This window comes from Scyliorhinus canicula, chromosome 2 (assembly GCF_902713615.1).
Source record: "Scyliorhinus canicula chromosome 2, sScyCan1.1, whole genome shotgun sequence".
In the NCBI taxonomy this organism is placed as follows: Eukaryota; Metazoa; Chordata; class Chondrichthyes; order Carcharhiniformes; family Scyliorhinidae; genus Scyliorhinus; species Scyliorhinus canicula.
The window spans coordinates 220,278,171-220,299,329 of NC_052147.1; the positions used below are offsets into that span (position 1 = coordinate 220,278,171).

General features: G+C 46.5%; 1 protein-coding gene across 5 annotated transcripts in view; it reads left to right on the forward strand.

The window, feature by feature from the left end:
- The window catches only part of pkp4 (plakophilin 4), a 322,789-nt gene that overhangs the window by 48,444 nt on the left and 253,186 nt on the right, over positions 1–21,159 (forward strand). The gene's annotated exons all lie outside the window — the stretch shown is intronic.

Here is a 21,159-nt window from a genome sequence, read left to right on the forward strand (position 1 = left end):
GGGTGGAGCTGACTCCTCAATATGGCAACTTGATCCTCGAGTGGCCTCATGTTCCTGCACTCTCGAAGGCGTTTTAGATGATGACTGCATTGATAAACTCTGCTTGTTGGCACAGAATGTGTGCTCATGAAACAGATGTAGAGTGCTAATAAGTGGCTCGATAAAACAGAGAATCCCGATGGTCAAGAATGCAACTTCCTCGGCTGCATTCCCGGGAAAACCAGCTTCATCGAATGTTAGATCTTCTGGAGAACAGGGGCCAAATAAAAATGCCTGGGTCGTCACTTTGGCAGAAGGAGTGGAGGGTAAGCTCCCTATTAAATTTGGTGAGAGCAGGCTGCCATGGTTTTTTTTAAAGCTGGATATGAAATCTGGGCATATTAAGTCGGAACGGACACACCATAGTGGAGCATCATTTCATATTGCCTCAATCTTCTGACCAAAATGCATCAGTTCTTCTCTGCATTAAATTTCACCTGCCACATCCATCATCCTGCTTATGTCCTCTTGAAATCCATCACTACTCTTCATATGGCAACACTTCTAAGTTTTTTTTTTTTGCCTCATCTGCAAATTTTTAAAACTGCCCAGCAAACACTTTTAAAATCAAGAAAAGCTGTGGCCCTAGTACCAGCCTGTGAGGAACCCATGTTATTACATGGGATTGAACTTTACTGACTACTCATTTATATGGCACTTTTATCAAATGCCTTTTAGAAGTCCATGGATATTTTATCAGCCAAATTAGTTAATAGGGCGGCACGGTAGCACAGTGATTAGCACTGTTGCTTCACAGTGCCAGGGTCCCGGGTTCGATTCCCGCTTGGATCACTGTCTGTGTGGAGTCTGTATGCTCTCCATGTCTGCGTGGGATTCCTACGGGCACTCTGGTTTCCTCCTAAAGGTCCCAAAAGACGTGCCGTTAGGTGAATTGGACATTCTGAATTCTCCCTCAGTGTTTCCGACTGGGGGCTTTTCACAGTAACTTCATTGCGATGTTTTTTAAAATAAATTTAGAGTACCCAATTTTTTCCAATTAAGCGAATTCTAATTTAGTGTGGGCAATCCACCTACCCTGCACTCTTTGGGTTGTGGGCGAGACCCACACAGACACGGAGAAAATGTGCTAACTCCATGCGGACAGTGACCCAGAGCCGGGATCGAACCTGGGAACTCGGTGCCGTGAGGCAGCAGAGCTAACCATTGCACCACTGTTTATTATGAGGGGCAGGTGATACACTGCTGCCACCATATGCCAGTGACCGAGCAAGTGAATATCAAGGTGGGGCTGAGGTTTTATCTTGGATGGAGTAGAGCATCTGGAGAGTGCAGCCCGGGCCCACACCAGGATGATGTTGAATGAGAATTCCTCCATTCTTTAATTTGAAAGTTCAGGCATCTGAACCTTATTTGAAATTTGGTGCTGAAGTAAAGCTTGTTAATCTTTCATGTGAATGCACACTTGATTCTGTGGTCGAGCCAGTTGAGAGACTCCTGGAGATTTGTACAGGAGAGCATTAGTAATGCTGAAGAACAGCAGCTTGAGCAGGAGCCTGGAAGGGAATTTGCACCAAAGTAGCCTTTTAGCACCAACCATGTAGGAGCTTGCAGGTTTGAACTTGAGGATGAGTCTGGCATACAAACGGGAATTAGAACCAATCAAATCCGTTTGGACTGACTGCAGCGGTGGTCTGGGCAAGAATATTAATTTGTGGGGGAATGGCTGAGTGCAAGTGGAATGATGGAGCATTAGATGGCCCTGGGCCATTAGAGGGACAGATCGGAAAAGATCTTGAACGTCAGTATCATGTTTTGGGAGAGGGAGGATTATCTGAAAATGCACAAATGGGGAAAGAGGTAGTCAGAGGCAGCAGGGAGAAGGGATGTCCAAAAGACTGATATTTAATTGAAGCAAGAGGCTAAAACTGCAGAGATACTGAACTCTTAAGGCAGAAAACAGCCAGTGGTTACAGTTGCTGCAGCCAGAGTGGCAAGAATGGAGTGTAGAGTCTACATTTAAGTTCCACAACTAAACTTTGTCATGGTGGTGACCTAGCGTTCTCTGGTAGTGTCATATTTTGTTAAGACTCAACTGGAAGTGGAGTCAGTCTCCTTAAAATGTTGTATTTGCATGAAGCACCCTAAGACTTGTCCCTAATAACTAGGGCTTGACTCCAATCAACTAATTGACTGTTTTTCAGCTCCTGACTGAACAAACATTGGGTACAGGGTAAGCTGTTCACTCGTTTTTGGTTAACATTGCACCTCCTATTAAACCAAATTGGCTGCAATTTTACAGCACGCAAACGAATAACAGTTTAAACTCTGACTAGCTGACTTAGTGTGACTCCTGACCCTTAAATGTAGCTCTCTGACACTGTTTTCGAATCCTACAATACCCTGAAAAATGCCCTTGGTCAACAGAGGTATGATAATGTTTGCAATGGACCAAGATTTAAATTAAATAGGAATGTGTTCTGAAATGAGTAAGTAGTAGTTGCCTAATGAAAGGAGTATGTCCGGATGAAAATGCCTCGACACGTTACCACATTGCTCAAGGCAGCTTATTCTAAGTTGTAATGTTTTTCTACAGCCCTTCCCTCCTTAGCCGCTCCCAAAACATGTAGTGGCCATTGATAAGACCATGGTTCTACGTAATTGCAGGATATGGATTACTCTGACTAATGTATTGTAAATTCATTTAAATGTACCTTAGTAGTAGGATGTGAAAAATAATTTGTGTAGTGACATTACCAATGCTTGAGTCATAATGCAAGTATTTTATATCTTTCCAAGCATCTGAGTACTTGGCAATCACCTGCCTTTTTTCCAAATTGATACGTGATGCATTCAAATTCTTGATACATTAGTGATGAAGATCGTCAGAGAATACAGCAGGATATAGATAGGCTACAAAATTGGGCGGAGCAATGGCAGATGGAATTTAACCCAGGCAAATGTGAAGTGATGCATTTTGGTAGATCCAATTCAGGTGGGAGCGATTAAAATAAATGGTAGAAGCATCAGGAGCATAGAGACAGATCTGGGCATGCAGGTCCACAGATCCTTAGCACAGGTGGAAATGGTGGTAAAGAAAGCAAATGGCATGCTTGCCTTCATCGGATGGGTATTCGAATATAATAAAAGTTCGCAAATTATGTTACAGTTACATAGAACGTTGGTTAGGCCACATTTTGAATACTGTGTCAATTCTGGCCAGCACACTACCAGAAGGACATGGGAGGCTTTGGAGAGAGTACAAAAAAGTTTTACCAGGATGCTGCCTTGTATGGAGGGTGTTAGCTATGAGGAGAAATTGAATAAACTGGGATTGTTTTTCCTAGAGACCGAGGCTTAAAGGCAACCTGATAGAAGTTTATAAAATTATGAGGGGTATACATAGGGTGAACAGTTGGAGGCTTTTCCCAGGGTGGAAATGACCATTACAAGGGGGCACAAGTTCAAGGTGAGGGGGGATAGGTTCAGTGGAGATGTGCGGGGGACTATTTTTTTTTTTTAAAAAGAGGGTGGTGGTGGCCTGGAATGCACTGCCAAGTGACGTGGTTGAGGCAAATACGTTAGTGACCTTCAAGACTTATCTAGATCGACACATGAATAGACGGGGTATAGAAGGATATCGATGGTTGGTCTAGATAGGACACAGCTGCAGCAGTTGGTCCAGATAAGACGCAGCTCCAGCATGATTTTTATACTCCATGCCTCTAACCAATGAAGGCTGGGAACTTCTCCGCCATCACGACCGGGCTCTTCACCCGAACCCCCCAAGGATGGACGACAGGCAATGCAACAGGGACTCAACTGTACGGAGGCAGGATTCCACCAGAGACTGTGCTTTTTGCTGTATGAACCTCCTTGTGCTGCACCACCTCCTCCATAAAGATGCCTCTCCCCTTCTGACATTGGGCTTTAACGTCCTGCACCACAGAGGCACAATTCTTGGACAGATCACCTTCATCGCTAGCAGCCATCATCCATCGGTGTGCGTTGCATCTTTAGGGTGGTAAATCTCTCAAAGGCAGTTGTGCCGACCAGGCCCATTCCAACCACCATGAATCAACAAGGATGAAAGCATATTGTCTTGACTCAAGTGCCGAAACATTGACCAACAGGTATCAGTACATAATAAAAGCCAAACAAACTGAAAAAAGACAAAAGCGATGTGCCCTAGGATAAAAACAAAGGTTGAAAGATGAGCAGAACTGGAACTTGCAAAAATGCAGTCGCTCATGTGCTCATGATTTTGATAATTTTGACACGGCCATACTTCATTATTTTTCTCACAAGCAGACCTTGAAGAAAGCACACAAGTAATGTTCAGGATTGATTAGATAAGATCTTGGTACTGAAGGTGTGGGAGTAGTTGGGAGGTCAACGGTGTAGGGTGAACATAAGAACATAAGAACTAGGAGCAGGAGTAGGCCATCTGGCCCCTCGAGCCTGCTCCGCCATTCAATTAGATCATGGCTGATCTTTTGTGGACTCAGTTCCACTTTCCGGCCCGAACACCATAACCCTTAATCCCTTTTATTCTTCAAAAAACTATCTATCTTTACCTTAAAAACATGTAATGCAGGAGCCTCAACTGCTTCACTGGGCAAGGAATTCCATAGATTCACAACCCTTTGGGTGAAGAAGTTCCTCCTAAACTCAGTTCTAAATCTACTTCCCCTTATTTTGAGGCTATGTCCCCTAGTTCTGCTGTCACCTGCCAGTGGAAACAACCTGCCAGCATCTATCCTATCTATTCCCTTCATAATTTTAAATGTTTCTATAAGATCCCCCCTCATCCTTCTAAATTCCAACGAGTACAGTCCCAGTGTACTCAACCTCTCCTCATAATCCAACCCCTTCAGCTCTGGGATTAACCTAGTGAATCTCCTCTGCACACCCTCCAGCGCCAGTACGTCCTTTCTCAAGTAAGGAGACCAAAACTGAACACAATACTCCAGGTGTGGCCGCACTAACACCGTATACAATTGCAACATAACCTCCCTAGTCTTAAACTCCATCCCTCTAGCAATGAAGGACAAAATTCCATTTGCCTTCTTAATCACCTGTTGCACCTGTAAACCAACCTTCTGTGACTCGTGCATTAGCACACCCAAGTCTCTCTGAACAGCGGCATGCTTTAATATTTTATCGTTTAAATAATAATCCCGTTTGCTGTTATTCCTACCAAAATGGATAACCTCACATTTGTGAAGGTCTGATATGCTCGGTCTCTAACAAATCTATGCTGACTTTAATTAATCCACACTTGTCTGATACCAACTTTTCTCCTCCAATTCCCATTTCAATCTTTTCTCCCCCGTTTGACTACTCTCCTTTACTTATGATGCAAGTCTTGCTTTCGTAATGAATTTCCTTTGGTTCTTGCATCAATTGTAGCACAAGAGACTTCAAGTTGTTAGCAATATTAGTACATCATCCCATGTAATCACTTCTTTGCTCCCCCCCCCCCCCCCCAATCAAGTTGGAATTTTCACCTTGTGATTTCAAAAAGCAACATTCAGAGTTTGTAAGATTATTAGGTTACTGACCAGAACATTAATTATTCAAATCTAACTTTAAGAACCTGCCTTGGTAAAGTGTAAGGCTTAGAAGGACACAGTGTAGAAAAAATGCTACGGTGGAAGAACTCTGCAAGTTGGTCACGTTTTTCTGCTTAATGTAGCAGAAAGCTGAGACCTTGAAGGCTGTCTGTGCAAAACTGCTGGTGTAAGAATGGAATGTAGATTTCTCTCTCTGAGATAAAGGACAGGATGCAAAAGCCTTGAGACACAGTGGTAAATACAAACACCATTACAATATACAAAGTTCACAACAGCCACATAAACTATTGCTGGATGGTTAAGAAAAACATGATCAACACAGGCTGAAAATGATTGTGGAAAGGGACAGGTTAATTAGATCAAGGTAAGAGGACTTCCGGTTGCGGTGATGCGGAGCTCAGCCGCACGTTCGGTAGCTCCTGCTATTTTTGGTCTTTTGGGCTCTTTTAAGGGCCCGTAGCGGTGCTGGTTGACTTTTCCCCGGGTGGGAACACATCCACTCTGCTTATCTGCCGGTGGATGGACTGGACCAGGAGAGGAGCGGTCAAAAAAATCGGCTTTTGAGCAGAGAAAGGTGCGAGGCAGGAAAAACAAGATGGTGGCGGGCGGGGAACCGGCAGCGTGGGCACAGGAGCAGCAGGAGCTGCTCCATCGCTGCTTCAGAGAGCCGAAGGCCTCGATGGACAAGCTCATGGCGACTCAGACGGCTCAAGGTGCGGAGATCCGAGAGCTACCGCAAAAGGCCCCGGAGAGCAAGGACGAACTCCTGGGCCTGGCAGTGAAAGTGGAGTCGCACAAGGCGCTTCACAAGAAATGGCTGGCAAGGATGGAGGAGATGGAGAACTGCTCCCGTCAGCAGAACCTGTGGATTCTGGGCCTCCTGGAGGGGCTGGAAGTTTGGCCTGCTACAGCCGGCTCGCCTCTGGGTCACTTACAAGGACCGCCAGCTCTATTTTGACTCTCCGGTGGAGGCCTGGGCTTTTGTCCAGGCAGAGAAGTTGGACTCTAACTGAGGGCTGGGGGATGATGTACATAGTCCGGAGGCTCTGTCCTCCTTGGTATCCTTTCGTTTTTATTGGCTGTGTTTGATTTTGCTGTTCTGCTTTTTCGCTTTTTGGGGCTGTTATTTATTTATTGGGGTGCTTTTTCATTTTTTCACTGGTGGAGGGTTGGGGAGCTGTTCACGGTCCCGCTGGGTCATGTGTCCGTCTTTTTCCCGATATTTCAGATATCATAGATATCATAGGATTTGAAGTGCAGAAGGAGGCCATTTGGCCCATCGAGTCTGCACCGGCTCTTGGAAAGAGCACCCTACCCAAGGTCAACACCTCCACCTTATCCCCATAACCCAGTAACCCCACCCAACACTAAGGGCAATTTATCATGGCCAATCCACCTAACCTGCACATCTTTGGACTGTGGGAGGAAACCGGAGCACCCGGAGGAAACCCACGCACACACTGGGAGGATGTGCAGACTCCACACAGACAGTGACCCATGCTGAAATCGAACCTGGTACCCTGGAGCTGTGAAGCAATTATGCTATCCACAAGGCTACCGTGCTGCCCAAATCTGCTGGGCCCGTTGTTAGTGAGGACCCTGAATGAGGCGAGGGAAGGCGGGACTCTGCCCCCGACGATGTCTAGAGCAATAATCTCACTGATCCTGAAGCGGGATAAGGACCCCCTCCAGTGTGAGTCTTGCAGGCCGATTTCGCTCCTCAACGTGGATGCAAAGTTATTGGCTAAGGTACTGTCCAGAAGGGTGGAAGATGTGGTCCCGATGGTTATCCATGAGGACCAAACGGGGTTTGTGAAGGGGAGGCAGCTGAATGTCAATGTACGGTGGCTTCTTAATGTTATGATGATGGCGTCGGCAGCTGGGGAGGCGGAAATAGTAGCATTGATGGATGCGGAGAAAGATTTTGACAGGGTGGAGTGGAGCTACCTGTGGGAAGTGCTGAGGAGGTTTGGGTTTGGTGAGGGTTTCATCAGCTGGGTGAGGTTGCTGTATAGCTCCCCGGTAGCGAGTGTGGTGACGAATGGGTGGAGATCAGAGGACTTTCGGCTTTCCCGGGGGATGAGGCGAGGTGCTCTTCGTGTTAGCGATTGAGCCCTTGGCCATGGCGCTGAGGGATTCGAAGAACTGGAGGGGGATTGTGTGGGGGGGAGGTGCATCGGTTGTCTCTGTATGCAGATGATTTACTGTTGTACATCGCGGATCCGGCGATGGGGGAATGCCAGAGGTGTTGAAGATACTTGGGGAGTTTGGGGACTTTTCGGGCTACAAGCTCAACGTGGGGAAGAGTGAGCTGTTTGTGCTGCACCTGGGGGATCAGGAGAGGGAGAATGGAGAGCTCCCGTTGAAGAGGGCGGAGAGGAGCTTTAGATATCTTGGGGGGGAGGGGCCTGCACAGGCTAAACTTTTCAAGGCTGGTGGAACAGATGGAGGAGGAGTTCAGGAGGTGGGACGCGCTGCCACTCTCTTTGGCGGGTAGGGTCCAGTCAGTTAAGATGACGGTGCTCCCGAGGTTTTTGTTTCTTTTCCAGTGCCTCCCCATATTGATTCCAAAGGCTTTTTTTAGGAGGGTTAATAAAAGTATTCTGGGGTTTGTGTGGGCGCGGAAGACCCCGAGAGTGAGGAGGGTATTCCTGGAGCGCTGCCCAACCTGTGTGGGTATTACTGGGCTGTGAACGTGGCAATGATTCGTTGGAGGGGGAGGGGGCCGCATGGAAGAGGTTGGAGGTGGCGTCCTGTGTGGGTACGAGTTTGGAGGCATTGATGACGGCCCCGCTCCCACTCCCCCGGCAAGATATTCCATGAGTCCGGTAGTGGTGGCGGCATAGGGGGGGAAGTGAAGGCCTCAGTGTGGGCCCCGATACGGGGCAATCACCGGTTTGCACTAGGGAGAATAGATGGTGGTTTTTTGAGTTGGCATAGGGCAGGCATCAGGCGGATGGGGGACCTTTTCCTCGACGGGAAGTTTGCGACTTTAGAAGAGTTGGAGGGGAAGTGGGGCCTCCCCCCTGGGAATGCTTTCGGGTATATGCAGATTAGGGCATTTGTTAAGTGGCAGGTGGCGGAGTTCCCGCTGCTGCCGCCTAGTGGGGTGCAGGATAGGGTGCTCTCGGGGACGTGGGTCGGTGAGGGTAGGATCTCGGCAATTTATGCAGGAGGAGGAGGCGGCCTCGGTGGAAGAGCTGAAAGCGAAGTGGGAGGAGGAGCTAGGGGACGAGATCAACGAGGGGACGTGGGCGGACACCGTGGGGAGGGTGAACTCGTCCTCTTCTTGCGCACGGCTCAGCTTAATTCAGCTGAAGGTGCTGCATAGGACGCACATGACTGGGGCCAGGATAAGCCGGTTCTTTGGGGGAGAGGACAGGTGTGGGAGGTGTTCGGGAGGCCCGCCGAACCACACATGCGTGTCCAGCATTGGAGGGGTTCTGGAAGGGGGTGGCGGGGACCTTGTCCAAGGTGGTCGGTTCCAGGGTGGAACCAGGCTGGGGGCTCGCAATCTTTGGGGTAGCATCGGAGCCGGGAGTGCAGGAGGCGAGAGAGGACGGCATTCTGGCCTTTGCTTCTCTAGTAGCCCGGCGTAGGATTCTTTCACAGTGGAGGGACGCGAAGCCCCCATGCCCGGAGGCCTGGATCAATGACATGGCCGAGTTCATCATGCTGAAGAAGGTTAAGTTTGCCCTGAGGGGGTCGGCACAAGGGTTCTTCCGGCGGTGGCAGCCCTTTCTCGATTTCCTGGCGGAGGGTTCGGGGGTGGTCAATCTCAGCATCAACCCGGGGGGGAGGGGTTCGGGGCTTGTTAAGGGGGTTTGTTTTTGCGACGGTGTGTTTGCTATTTTTTTTTTCTTGTGTTGTTATTAAGTTTTGTACTGGGGGGGATTTCTTTTCCTGTTTAGTTCTACACCTTGTTTACTGTTGGGAGAAAATTTGTTGTTGATAAATTTGAATAAAAATTATTTTAAAAAAAAAAATTAGATCAAGGTAACGGAACTCCTGATCAGATTTACCTAGAAAATGAGAACAGACAAGAGAATCCCTTAATTGCTTTGAAAAAATGACATTGAAATTATAAAGGACAGCATGCAGTACACAAGTGAGTCTAGCAGCATCTGGGGAGAGTGGAAGAGTTTTAAATATATATTTTATTCCAAACGCAGTCAAATACAAATAACACCTCCAAAATAAGCATGTCACACTTTTGGCAAATCCCCCAACCCCGCCTCTGACCCCCTGCGGGTGAACAACCCCAGGCAGCGTTGCCAGGCAATCAGAGGCATAGGCCACGACATTGGCCCCCTTCCCCTCCAGCAGCCTTGCAATTCTGACAGCCCCATAATTGCCGCCAAAGGGCACGGCTTCATCCCAACCCCCACTATTCCTGATGGTCTCTAATACCACCTCCCAAAAATTCTTCAGCTTTCCACATGCCCAGGACTAATAATGATAATTTTTATTAGTGTCACAAGTAGGCTTACATTAACGCTGAGGATTGAAGTTACTGTGAAAATCCCCTAGTCGCCATACTGTGGCGCCTGTTTGGGTATACTGAGGGAGAATTCAGAATGTCCAATTCACCTAACAAGCACGTCTTTCGGGACTTGTGCGAGGAAACCAGAGCGTCTGGAGGAAACCCACGCAGACATGGGGAGAATGTGCAGACTTAGCATGGACAGTGGTCCAAGTGGGAATTGAACCCGGGTCCCTGGCGCTTTGAAGCAACAATGCTAGCTATTGTGCTACCATGCCGTGTCGTTCGCCAGCCCCCTCCCACACCTCTGTGTGCATCTCTTCATCCCTGGGAAAAATCCACTCTATCTGGATATGTTATTTTGACCCCAAGCATCACCTTGTGTATAAGGCTCATCCTAGAGTAGACCCGAAACATTATTTCACTGCAGGTCCCGCACCCCATCTCAATCCCCAGCTTTTGCCCTCACTTTTGCTTTATCCCTACCATTAGCTCCCTCCCAGCACCACCACCACAGATTTTTAAAAATTAATTTACAGGATATGGACGTTGCTGCTTAGGCCAACAGATGTAGCCCACCCTTCGTTGCCCTTCAGAAGGTAGTGAGTTTCTTTCTTGAACCGCTGCAGTCCTTTAGGTGTAGGTACACCAACTTTGCTGGGGGGGGGAATTCCAGGATGTTGCCCAGTAACTTGGAGGGGACCTCCAGGTGTTGGGGTTCCTATGTATCTGCTGCTCTTGTCCTTCTAGATGGTAGTGGTTATGGGTTTGGAAGGTGCTGCCTTAGGAACCTTGGCGAGTTTCTGAAGGGCATCTTGTAGAGGGTACACATCTGCCACTGCATCAGTGGTGGAGGGAATTGAATGTTTATGGATGGGGTCACAATCAAGTGGGCTGCTTTGTCCTGGATGCTGTCAAGCTTCTTGAATGTTGTTAGAGCTGTACTCGTCCAGTCAAGTAGAGAGTATTCCATTGCACTCCTAACTTTTGCCTTGTAGATGGTGGACAGGCATTTGGAGGGGGTCAGAAGGTGAGTTACTCGCTGTAGGCTTCCTAGTCTTTGACCTGTTCTGGTAGCCACAGTATAAGTTTGGCTTGTCCAGTTCAGTTTCTGATCCATGGTAACCCCCCAGGATGTTGATTGTGGGAGATTCAGCGATGGTACTGCCATTGAATGTCATGGGGCGATGGTTAGATCCTCTCTTGTTGGAGATGGTCATTGCTTGGCATTTGTGTGGCACGAATTTAACTTGCCACTGCCCAAGTCTGGATATTGTCGAGGTCTTGCTGCACTTGCAACATGGGCTGCTTCATTATCTGAGGAGTCGCAAATGGTGCTGACCACTGCGCAGTCATCAGCAAACATCCCCACTGCTGACCTTATGATGGAAGGGAGGTCATGAAGCAGCTGAAGGTGGTTGGGCCAAGGACACTATCCTGAGGAACTCCTGTAGTGATGTCCTGGAGCTAAGATGATTAACCTCCAACCACTGCAACCATCTTCCTTTGTGTCAGGTATAACTCCAACCAGGGGAGAGTTTCCTCCCTGATGTCCATTGACTCCAGTCTTGCGAGGGCTCCTTGCTGCCATCCTCTGTCAAATGTTGCCTTCATGTCAAGGACAGTCACTCTCGTCTCACCTCTGGCATTCGGCTCGTTTGTCCATGTTTGAACCAAGGCTGTAATGTGGTAATGAGTCACTCTGGAACGTAAACTGAGTATCCATGAGCTGGTTTTTGCAGAGTAGGTGGAGCTTGATAGCAGGACTGAGCGGACTGATGAGGCGGTAATTGCTGGGTTGGATTTGTCCTGTTTCTTGTGTACAGGACACAACTAGGCAATTTTCCGCATTGCCAGATAGATGCCAGCATTGTACTGGACAAGCATGGTGGTTAGCATCAATGCTTCACAGCTCCAGGGTCCCAGGTTCGATTCCTGGCTGGGTCACTGTCTGTGTGGAGTCTGCACGTCCTCCCCGTGTGTGCGTGGGTTTCCTCCGGGTGCTCCGGTTTCCTCCCACAGTCCAAAGATGTGCGGGTTAGGTGGATTGGCCATGCTAAATTGCCCGTAGTGTAAGGTTAATGGGGGGGATTGTTGGGTTACGGGTATACGGGTTACGTGGGTTTAAGTAGGGTGATCATTGCTCGGCACAACATCGAGGGCCGAAGGGCCTGTTCTGTGCTGTACTGTTCTATGTTCTATAAGCTTGACTAGGAGAGCAGAAATCTTCAGTACTGTTGCCAGAATATAGTTAGGGCCCCATAGCCTTGAAGTATCCAGTGCCTTCAGCTGTTTCTGGATATAATGTGGAGTGAAGTGTATTGGCTGAAGACTGGGAAGTGATGCTGGGGACCTCTGGAGGAGGCCAAGTTGGATCATCCACTCGGCACTTCTGGCTGAAGATGGTTGTGAATGCTTCAGCCTTGTCTTTTCCACAGATGTGCTGGGCTCCTCCATCATTGGGGATTGGTATGCCTATGGAGCTGCCTCCTCGAGTAAGTTGTTTAATTGTCCATCACTGCTGATTGTGGCCTCAACTCCACATTCTACATACTCTCAGTAACCTTTTACTCTCAAGAATCTACATACCTTTCCTTAAAAATGTTCAATGACCCTGCCTCTTCCTCTCTAAGCTAACTGTAGTTTCCTGTTTTGTCTCCCTCCTTTTTTTAATAAGCGAGTCATTTTTTCCAAACTGATTGGGCTTTTCCAGAATCTAGGGAATTTGCACATTCTTACGCTGCACATTTACACAGGGTTTCCCCTGTCCACCCCTTCTACCCCACCAGCCTCTATGCAACAGATCACCCTTTCCCTTTTCTTCCATCTCTGGTGTGATGCCACCATCAAGTACATCTTGGGGCTCCTTCCTATAAAAAAAAACATTTGGGTACCCAATTCTTTTTTTTCCAATTAAGGGGCAATTTAGAATGGCAAATCCACCTACCAGGCGCACATCTTTGGGTTGTGGGAGTGAAACCCATGCAGACACCGGGAGAATGTGCAAACTCCCCACACACAGTGGCCCGGGGCTGGGATCAAATTGGGTCCTCGGTGCCGGCAGCAGTGCTAACTACTGCGCCATTGTGCTGCCCTTAGCTCCTCCCTTTTTAGCATTCCAAAGGGGCTGCTCAATCTGCAACAACCTGGTCTGCTCCCCAGTCACTATAAACACCCTCTCCCTTTTCATGCAAACTCAGGAGATGCTTTTTTAACCCCTTCCTTCTCGCTGTCCTTTCTTCTGTCTTTTGAAGTTAAACAGCAATTCACTTGTGCTTTGAATTGAATATATAATATTAACTGCATATGATGTGGTGCCCTCTCATTTGGGAGACCAATCCTATTGAGTGATCACTTTGTACAACACCTCAATTCAACCTGTGGGTATGACCTAGAAGTTCCAGTCATGGGCGACATGTGGCGCAGCAGTTAGCACTGGGACTGCGCCACTGAGGACCCGGGTTCGAATCCCGGCCCTAGGTCACTGCTCGTGTGGAGTTTGCACATTCTCCCCACACAACCCAAAGATGTGCAGGTTGGGTGGATTGGCCACGCTAAATTGCCCCTTAATTGGAAAAAAAATAATAAATCGGTACTCTGTATTTAAAAAAAAAAAGAAGAATTCCAGTTGCCTGTCATTTTAATTCTCCACCGTACTCTTACTCCTGACCTTTCTGTTCTTGCCCTGCTACTATGTTCTGATGAGCAGAAATGTCTGAATTAAATATTGGGAAGACTGAAGCCATTGTTTTTGGTCCCTACTCTAAAGTCCCATTCCCTAATTACAGATCATCCTTTTCTCTGGCAACAGTCTGAGATTACGTCAGTCTGTTTGCAATCTTGATGTCCCCTCCTATTTGTGCCAACCTGTTTCTACCTCCTGTCACATTGCGCAACTTTACCTGTCTCAGCTCACCTACTGAAACTCTTATCCATGTCTTCATTACTCCCCTCAATGCTCAACTATTCCAACCCGTCTCCCACTTTGCACACTGTAAACCTGAGGACATCCAAAACTTGCGCCTTTAACTTGCAAGTCTGTTCCTCTATCCAAAGTCCTTGCTGACCTACATTTATCTCCCTATTTAGCAGCATTTTGATTTAAAATGCTCATCCTTTCCAAATCCTTCCATGGCCTTCAACATTTTGAACTATCTGTTCGCACCTTGCAAACATTCTCAATCATCATTCCTCCATCATTGCTTGCTGGGGATTCGGGTGCGGGAGCAAGGGGAGGCGCTGAAGGAAGTGGAAGAGACATTATTGCAGCACGGTGATCAACTTACCTTGATGGGGCAGGAGATGCGGAAGGTGATGGAGATTAACAAGGATCTGCAAGGAAAAATGGAAGACCTGGAAAACAGATCCAGGCGACAGAATTTGAGGATTGTAGGGCTGCCCGAAGGAGTTGAAGGGCCGAGGCCGACTGAGTATTTTGCTGCGATGCTGGCGAAACTATTGGGGGAGGGGGAGGATCCCTCCCGTTATGAACTGGATCGGGCTCATCGGTCGTGGAGGCCTGTACCAAAGGCGAGTGAGCCGCCAAGGGTAGTGACTTTGTGCTTCCGTAGGTACAGTGTGAAGGAGAAGGTCCTGTGCTGGGCCAAGCAGAAGCGGGTGGTGCAGTGGGCTGGAGCTGGAATATGTGTATACCAGGACTTTATGGTGGAGCTGGCGAGGAGGCGGGCTGCTTTCAACCGGGTGAAGAGGGCACTGTACATTAGCAAGGTGCAGTGCGGCATTGTATAGCATTATATATCCAGCGAAGCTGAGGGTGACTTACAAGCTCAAGGACTTTTATTTTGGAACGGCGGAAGCAGCGGAGGAGTTTGCGAAGGCAGAAGGATTGTGGCAGAATTGAGAAATGGCCATGTGCCGATGTAACCGCATGACTGTATTTTCTTCTTTTTTGATGTGGAGATGCCGGCGTTGGACTGGGGTGAGCACAGTAAGAAGTCTTACAACACCAGGTTAAAGTCCAACATTTTTGTTTCAAACACTAGCTTTCGGAGCACTGATACACCTGAGGAAGGAGCAGTGCTCCGAAAGCTAGTGTTTGAAACAAGCATGTTGGACTTTAACCTGGTGTTGCAAGAATTCTTACTGTTCTTTTTTGTTTCACTGCGTGCGGAGCCAATGTTGTATATATTTGGACAAGGGAAGTGATGGGACTTTCACTCGAAGTGAGGGTTCTTTGGGGATATGCGGGGTTTGTGTGCTAAAAGGGGATTTCTGGGCTTTCCTAGGGCCGGGCAGGGGGGAAAGGGACCTGGATGGGGGCCTCCACGCTGGCCGGTTTAAGCCGGCCAGTGAACGGGAGTGAGGTGGGGGAAGGGGCTGTGGCCATCGGAGTCTGGCAGAACAGGGTCCGAGTGGTCTAGCCGGGGTGGGAAGTTGGGGGGAAGGAACAGAGGTTGGGGGGAGGAGTTTTACAAGAGGCAGTGGACGGGGGGGGGGGGGGGGGGGGGGTTACAACTCTTGGGTATCATGTATGGTACTCTTTCAGAGGTTGGATGGTGTTGAGTGTGGGGGGGGAGTGGACTCTATGGTGACCATGGGCGGTCCCGGACCCCTTTTTCTTTTTCTCCTTTGTTTTTTGTTTCCACCGTGGGAGGGTTTGTTTTATTGGATGCATATGTTGACAGGTGGGCTGTTGTATGGGGTGGTGGGAGGATGGGATCGTTGTTATTGTTAAAGGGATTGATTTTGTATTTGTTACTGTTTACTGTCTGTGGGTGGGGTGTAAATTTTGAAGGAAAATGTGAAAATCGAGAATAAAAACATTTATTAAAAATACACTTTTTTTAAACCTACTTGAAATAACACAAAATGCTGGAAGGGCTCAGCAAAGATGAAGCTTCAAGTTCGTTTGACTCTTCTTCATACGGACTCAAAAACTTTAACTATGTTTCTCTCTCCATATATACTGCTAGACCTGCTGAGCCTATGTTCTGTTTTAATTCCTTAAACCTACCTGATTGATCAAGGTTTTGCCATCTGACCAATACTTCCTAGTGTGGTTTGGTAATTTTTGTTGTTTTGAAACGTGCCTGTGAGGCACTTTGGGATATTTCACTATATTAAAGGTGCTATATAAATATAAGTTGGACATCTTATAGCCTTCTGTACTCCACATAGGAGTTCAGTCTTTAGATCATGATCTAAAGTCCACTTTTGTTTCAAGTTGCTTTGCTCACTTGTTTTTCCCCTTATTTCTCTCATTTCTCTTACTTTCGTTTGAACGATACCAATAGTGTCATTCATGCCTCTTGTCCCATTGCCACTTCCTTTGGCCTTATACCATGGACCCTTTCGTCAGTTTTGCTGTCCTTTTTGCATTGTTTTCTGCTACTTTATCAAATGTCTTAAAGTCCAAATAAACATGTACATTACTTCATTCAATCTTTTACTTCATCAAATAATTCAACCTGCCTTCAATCCATGCTGTGCCACATATTAACCCATCTTTCTAAGCAACAAATATTTTTTTTCCTTTGCAAAGGTCCATAATAGTTTTCTCACCCATGTTTGACTGACTAGCCTCTTTTTGAATCTGTGTGCAAACATTATAATCTTCCACTCCTCTGGCACCACTCAAGTATCTGAGGATTATTAATATTTTGTGGTCAGGCGCTTCTGCTCTTGCCACCATTGCTTCCATCCACAAACTAGGATTCATTCCATCTGTGCCGGGCTACTTTGATGCCAACTTATTTAGTGCCTTTTCTATTTGTTAATTTTTCCTGTACAGTGTTTGTTTTTCTTTGACCCAAATGGCGTGAAACTTCTGAGCTCCCATGCATTGTAACAGGGAATTACCCCAAAGATGTGTTGGGAACCCAAGTCCCCAGGTAAGGATTGCATTGCAATTGTGTGGAAATCGCGAACTTCAGATGATCCTGACTGTCTTACAGTAATGGTTACCCAGAAAAAGTTAGAATTCAAACCTATAGTTCTGGTCCTGCCACCCCCTCGCTTACGACTTTCTTTTCCCAAGCTTCTCAAAGTGGCTGAACCATTAAACTTTGCCTGCTTTATAACAGGTACTGCTAAGGGTGATGTGGCTTTCTTACCTACGACTCTTCTGACCTCAAGAAAAGGCCTCGGGACCTTGCTGCAATAAGCAGTTCTCACACAGCTGAGTTGGAAGGTCAGTTAGAAATTAGTGACTGGAGTTCAAATTTTGGAGCGTGTGGCAATCCAAAAGACTATAAGTTGTAGGAGCAGAATTAGGCCCTTCGGCCTTGATTGATTGCCACTGCGTGGAAGTTATCTCATGCATTTCTTGATTGCAACATTAACTTCGCCCTCTTTTATGAAAACAGATGCACAGTGTTTATTCAGTATGCCATGCTCTCTGCCTCCAAAGAAGATTTCCTGTCTGCTGCTTAATATTTCAATCCCAAATCGGACCCCAACAGCTAGGATACTGAACCGAAACCCCAATATTTTAGTTTATTTTAAGACCGTGTGGAAAGAATGTTTTGTTCCAGGAGTGATTGCACAAAAAAATAGGACTTTGATATTTCTTTAAAAAAACGTTATTATGAGTACGTTATAGCACGGTGGCACTGCTGCCTCACGGCGCCGTGGTCCCAGGTTCGATCCCGGCTCTGGGTCACTGTCCGTGTGGAGTTTGTACATTCTCCCCGTGTTTGCATGGGTTTCGCCCCCACAACCCAAAGATGTTGTGGGTAGCATGGTGGTTAGCATAAATGCTTCACAGCTCCAGGGTCCCAGGTTCGATTCCCACTGTCTGTGTGGAGTCTGCACGTCCTCCCTGTGTGTGCGTGGGTTTCCTCCGGGTGCTCCGGTTTCCTCCCACAGTCCAAAGATGTGCGGGTTAGGTGGATTGGCCATGCTAAATTGCCCGTAGTGTCCTAAAAAGTAAGGTTAAGGGGGGGTTGTTGAGTTACGGGTATAGGGTTTGAGTGGGGTGATCATTGCTCGGCACAACATCGAGGGCCAAAGGGCCTGTTCTGTGCTGTACTGTTCTATGTGCAGGCTAGGTAGATTGGCTACACAAAATTGCCTTTAATTGGACAAAATGAATTGGGTACTCAAAATTTATTTTTTTTAAATTATGAATACGTTATTAAACTTTTAACTTCACATCTGAAAAGAATAGCTTACAATTGCCACTTAACACAACTATTTCCGTGGCGCAAATCTTTGGATCCTCACTGTCTTCAGGTGATGTCCTGGAGGACTGGAGAATAGCTAATGTTTTTCCTTTGTTTAAGAAGGATAGCAAGGATAATCCAGGGATTTAAAGACCTTCAGTCAGTGGTAGGGAAATTACTGGAGAGAATTCTTCAAGACAGGATCTACTCTCATTTGGAAGCAAGTGGATGGATTATCGAGAGGCAGCACGGTTTTGTGAAGGGGAGGTCGTGTCTCACTAACTTGATAAAGAGTTTTTCGAGGAGGTCACCAAGATAATTGCTGCAGGTAGAGCAGCTCGTAGTATATGTAAATGATTTGGAGGAAAATGTAACTGGTCTGATCAGTAAGTTTGCAGACGACACAAAGGTTGATGGAATTGCAGATAGCGATGAGGACTGTCAGAGGATACAGCAGGATTTAGATCGTTTGGAGACTTAGGCGGAGAGATGGCAGATGGAGTTTAATCCCGACAAATGTGAGGTAATGCATTTTGGAAGGTCTAATGCAGGTAGGGAATATGCAGTGAATGGTAGAACCCTCGAGTATTGACAGTCGGAGAGATCTAGGTGTACAAGTCCACAGGTCACTGAAAGGGGCAACACAGGTGGAGAAGGAGTCAAGAAGGCATATGGATGCTTGCCTTCATTGGCCGGGGCACTGAGTATAAAAATTGGCAAGTCATGTTGCAGCTGTATAGAACCTTAGTTAGGCCACACTTGGAGTATATGAATTAAATGAAAAATGAAATGAAAATCGCTTATTGCCACAAATATGCTTCAAATGAAGCTACTGTGAAAAGCCCCTCATGACCACATTCCGGCGCCTGTTCAGGGAGACTGGTATGGGAATTGAACCGTGGTGCTGGCCTGCCTTGGTCTGCTTTCAAAGCCAGCGATTTAGCCCTGTGCTAAACCAGCCCCTAATAGAATAGTATAGTGTTCAATTCTGGTCGCCACACTACCAGAAGGATGTGGATGCTTTAGAGAGGATGCAGAAGAGATTTACCAGCATGTTGCCTGGTATGGAGGGCATTAGCTACGAGGAGTGGTTGAATAAACTCTATTTGTTTTCACTGAAAGGACTGAGGTTGAGGGGCGACCTGATAGAGGTCTACAAAATTATGAGGGGCATAGACAGAGTGGATAGTCAGAGACTTTATCCCAGGGTAGAGGGGTCAATTATTAGGGGGCATAGGTTTAAGGTGTGAGGGGCAAGGTTTAGAGATGTAAAAGGCAAATTTTTCAGAGGGTGGTGGGTGCCTGGAAGTCACTGCCGGAGGAGGTGGTGGAAGTAGGGACGATAGTGATGTTTAAGAGGCATGTTGACAAATACATGAATAGGATGAGAATAGAGGGATACGGACCCCGGAAGTGTAGAAGACTTTCGTTTAGATGGGCAGCATGGTTGGCGCAGACTTGGAGGGCAGAAGGGCCTGTTCCGGTGCTGTACTTTTCTTTGTTCTTTCTTTATTCTTTATACATTTCCCCATTAAACAACAAGAAAAGAAACATATAGCTCTTAATCTATCTTAAAATGATCAGGGCATAGAGTGATACTTGCTTTATAAAACAGATTTGGTTATGGTTGGAACCTCTTCAGACTCGTCTTTAAATAGCTGCTTCAACTAGGTTGTTTCAGTCTCTTCCTTGTCTTCAGACAAGACTGTTCTGCTTTAAAATTTTACTTTTTAAAAAAAAAAACTATCCTACTGGGAAAGAATTGTAGATTCCAAGTCGGGCAGATCAGAATTTAGCTTCTCCAAACTCTCTGCCTTTCTGGGCTCCACCCAGCAATGACCTCATCTCCCCAAGCTGAAAAACAAACCATCTCTGCAGGCTGCAAAAGCGCATCAACTCCCCATGGACCTCCACAGTCGATTCAGTCCGATGCTATTTACTAGAAGCAAAACAAAACTTTTAGAAATCATGACTACTGCAGCCAAACAATATACCCCTGTCTTTTAACTCTGAACTTGTCCCAATATTCCTAAAATTCTCCAATTGTCACACTAGCATAAGCCATTCTGTTAACTATTCTTTTTTGTTTGAGATTTCCGTTCCTTGTGTTCGCCAATCTTTTCTCCTTTTCAATTTCTTCTTGCACACTATGTATTCTCCCTGGCAGTCTATTGTATTCTGTATCATAAATACACAATAGAATTGGAATAAGTCAGTAGGGTTATTTTTATAATGTGCTTGATGAAATGGGTATGATGTGGAATTTCCCTCGATTTAGCTAGTGCAAAATGACCGCCTGAATAAATATTCAAAATATTATCTCAGGCAGGGCGGTACAGTGGCTTAGTGGTTATCACTGCTGCCTCACGGCGCTGAGGATCCGGGTTCAATCCTGGCCCTGGAACACTGTCTGTGTGGACTTTGCACGTTCTCCCCGTGTTTTTGTGGGTCTCGTGTACAACCCAAAGATGTGCAGGCTAGGTGGATTGTTCATACTAAATTGCCCCTTAATTGGAAAAAAAGTAATTGGGTACTCTAAATTTTTTTTTTTTTAAATTAGCTCAAGAGCATTTGGAAAACGGAAAACCATGCTTTTTTCAAAAATTTTAATCTTTGCTATTCAGGGAAGTTGAAAGAATTGAAAAATTGGGAATTTTTGGGCGAAAGCTGATGGCAGGAATCTAATGGAAAATCTCTATGCTAAATAGGGAGGGCAACAATGAATTTGTGTGCCAAATTGTTGAAACGTTGATATTCAGGCAACTTTTCCTTGTTACTAGAACAGAAATAGGAAATATAAGAAACACTTGGGTCAGTCAGCATCTGCTGAGAACAGACGAGTTAACATGAGTGTGGAAGGATATACAAAATGTGTATTGTTAAATACATGTGTATTGTTAAAAAAATGTGCAAGTGTTAACTCAACTAATGTTTCTATGCTTGCTAACCTGCATGTTTGCAGCATCTTCAGGTTTTTGGT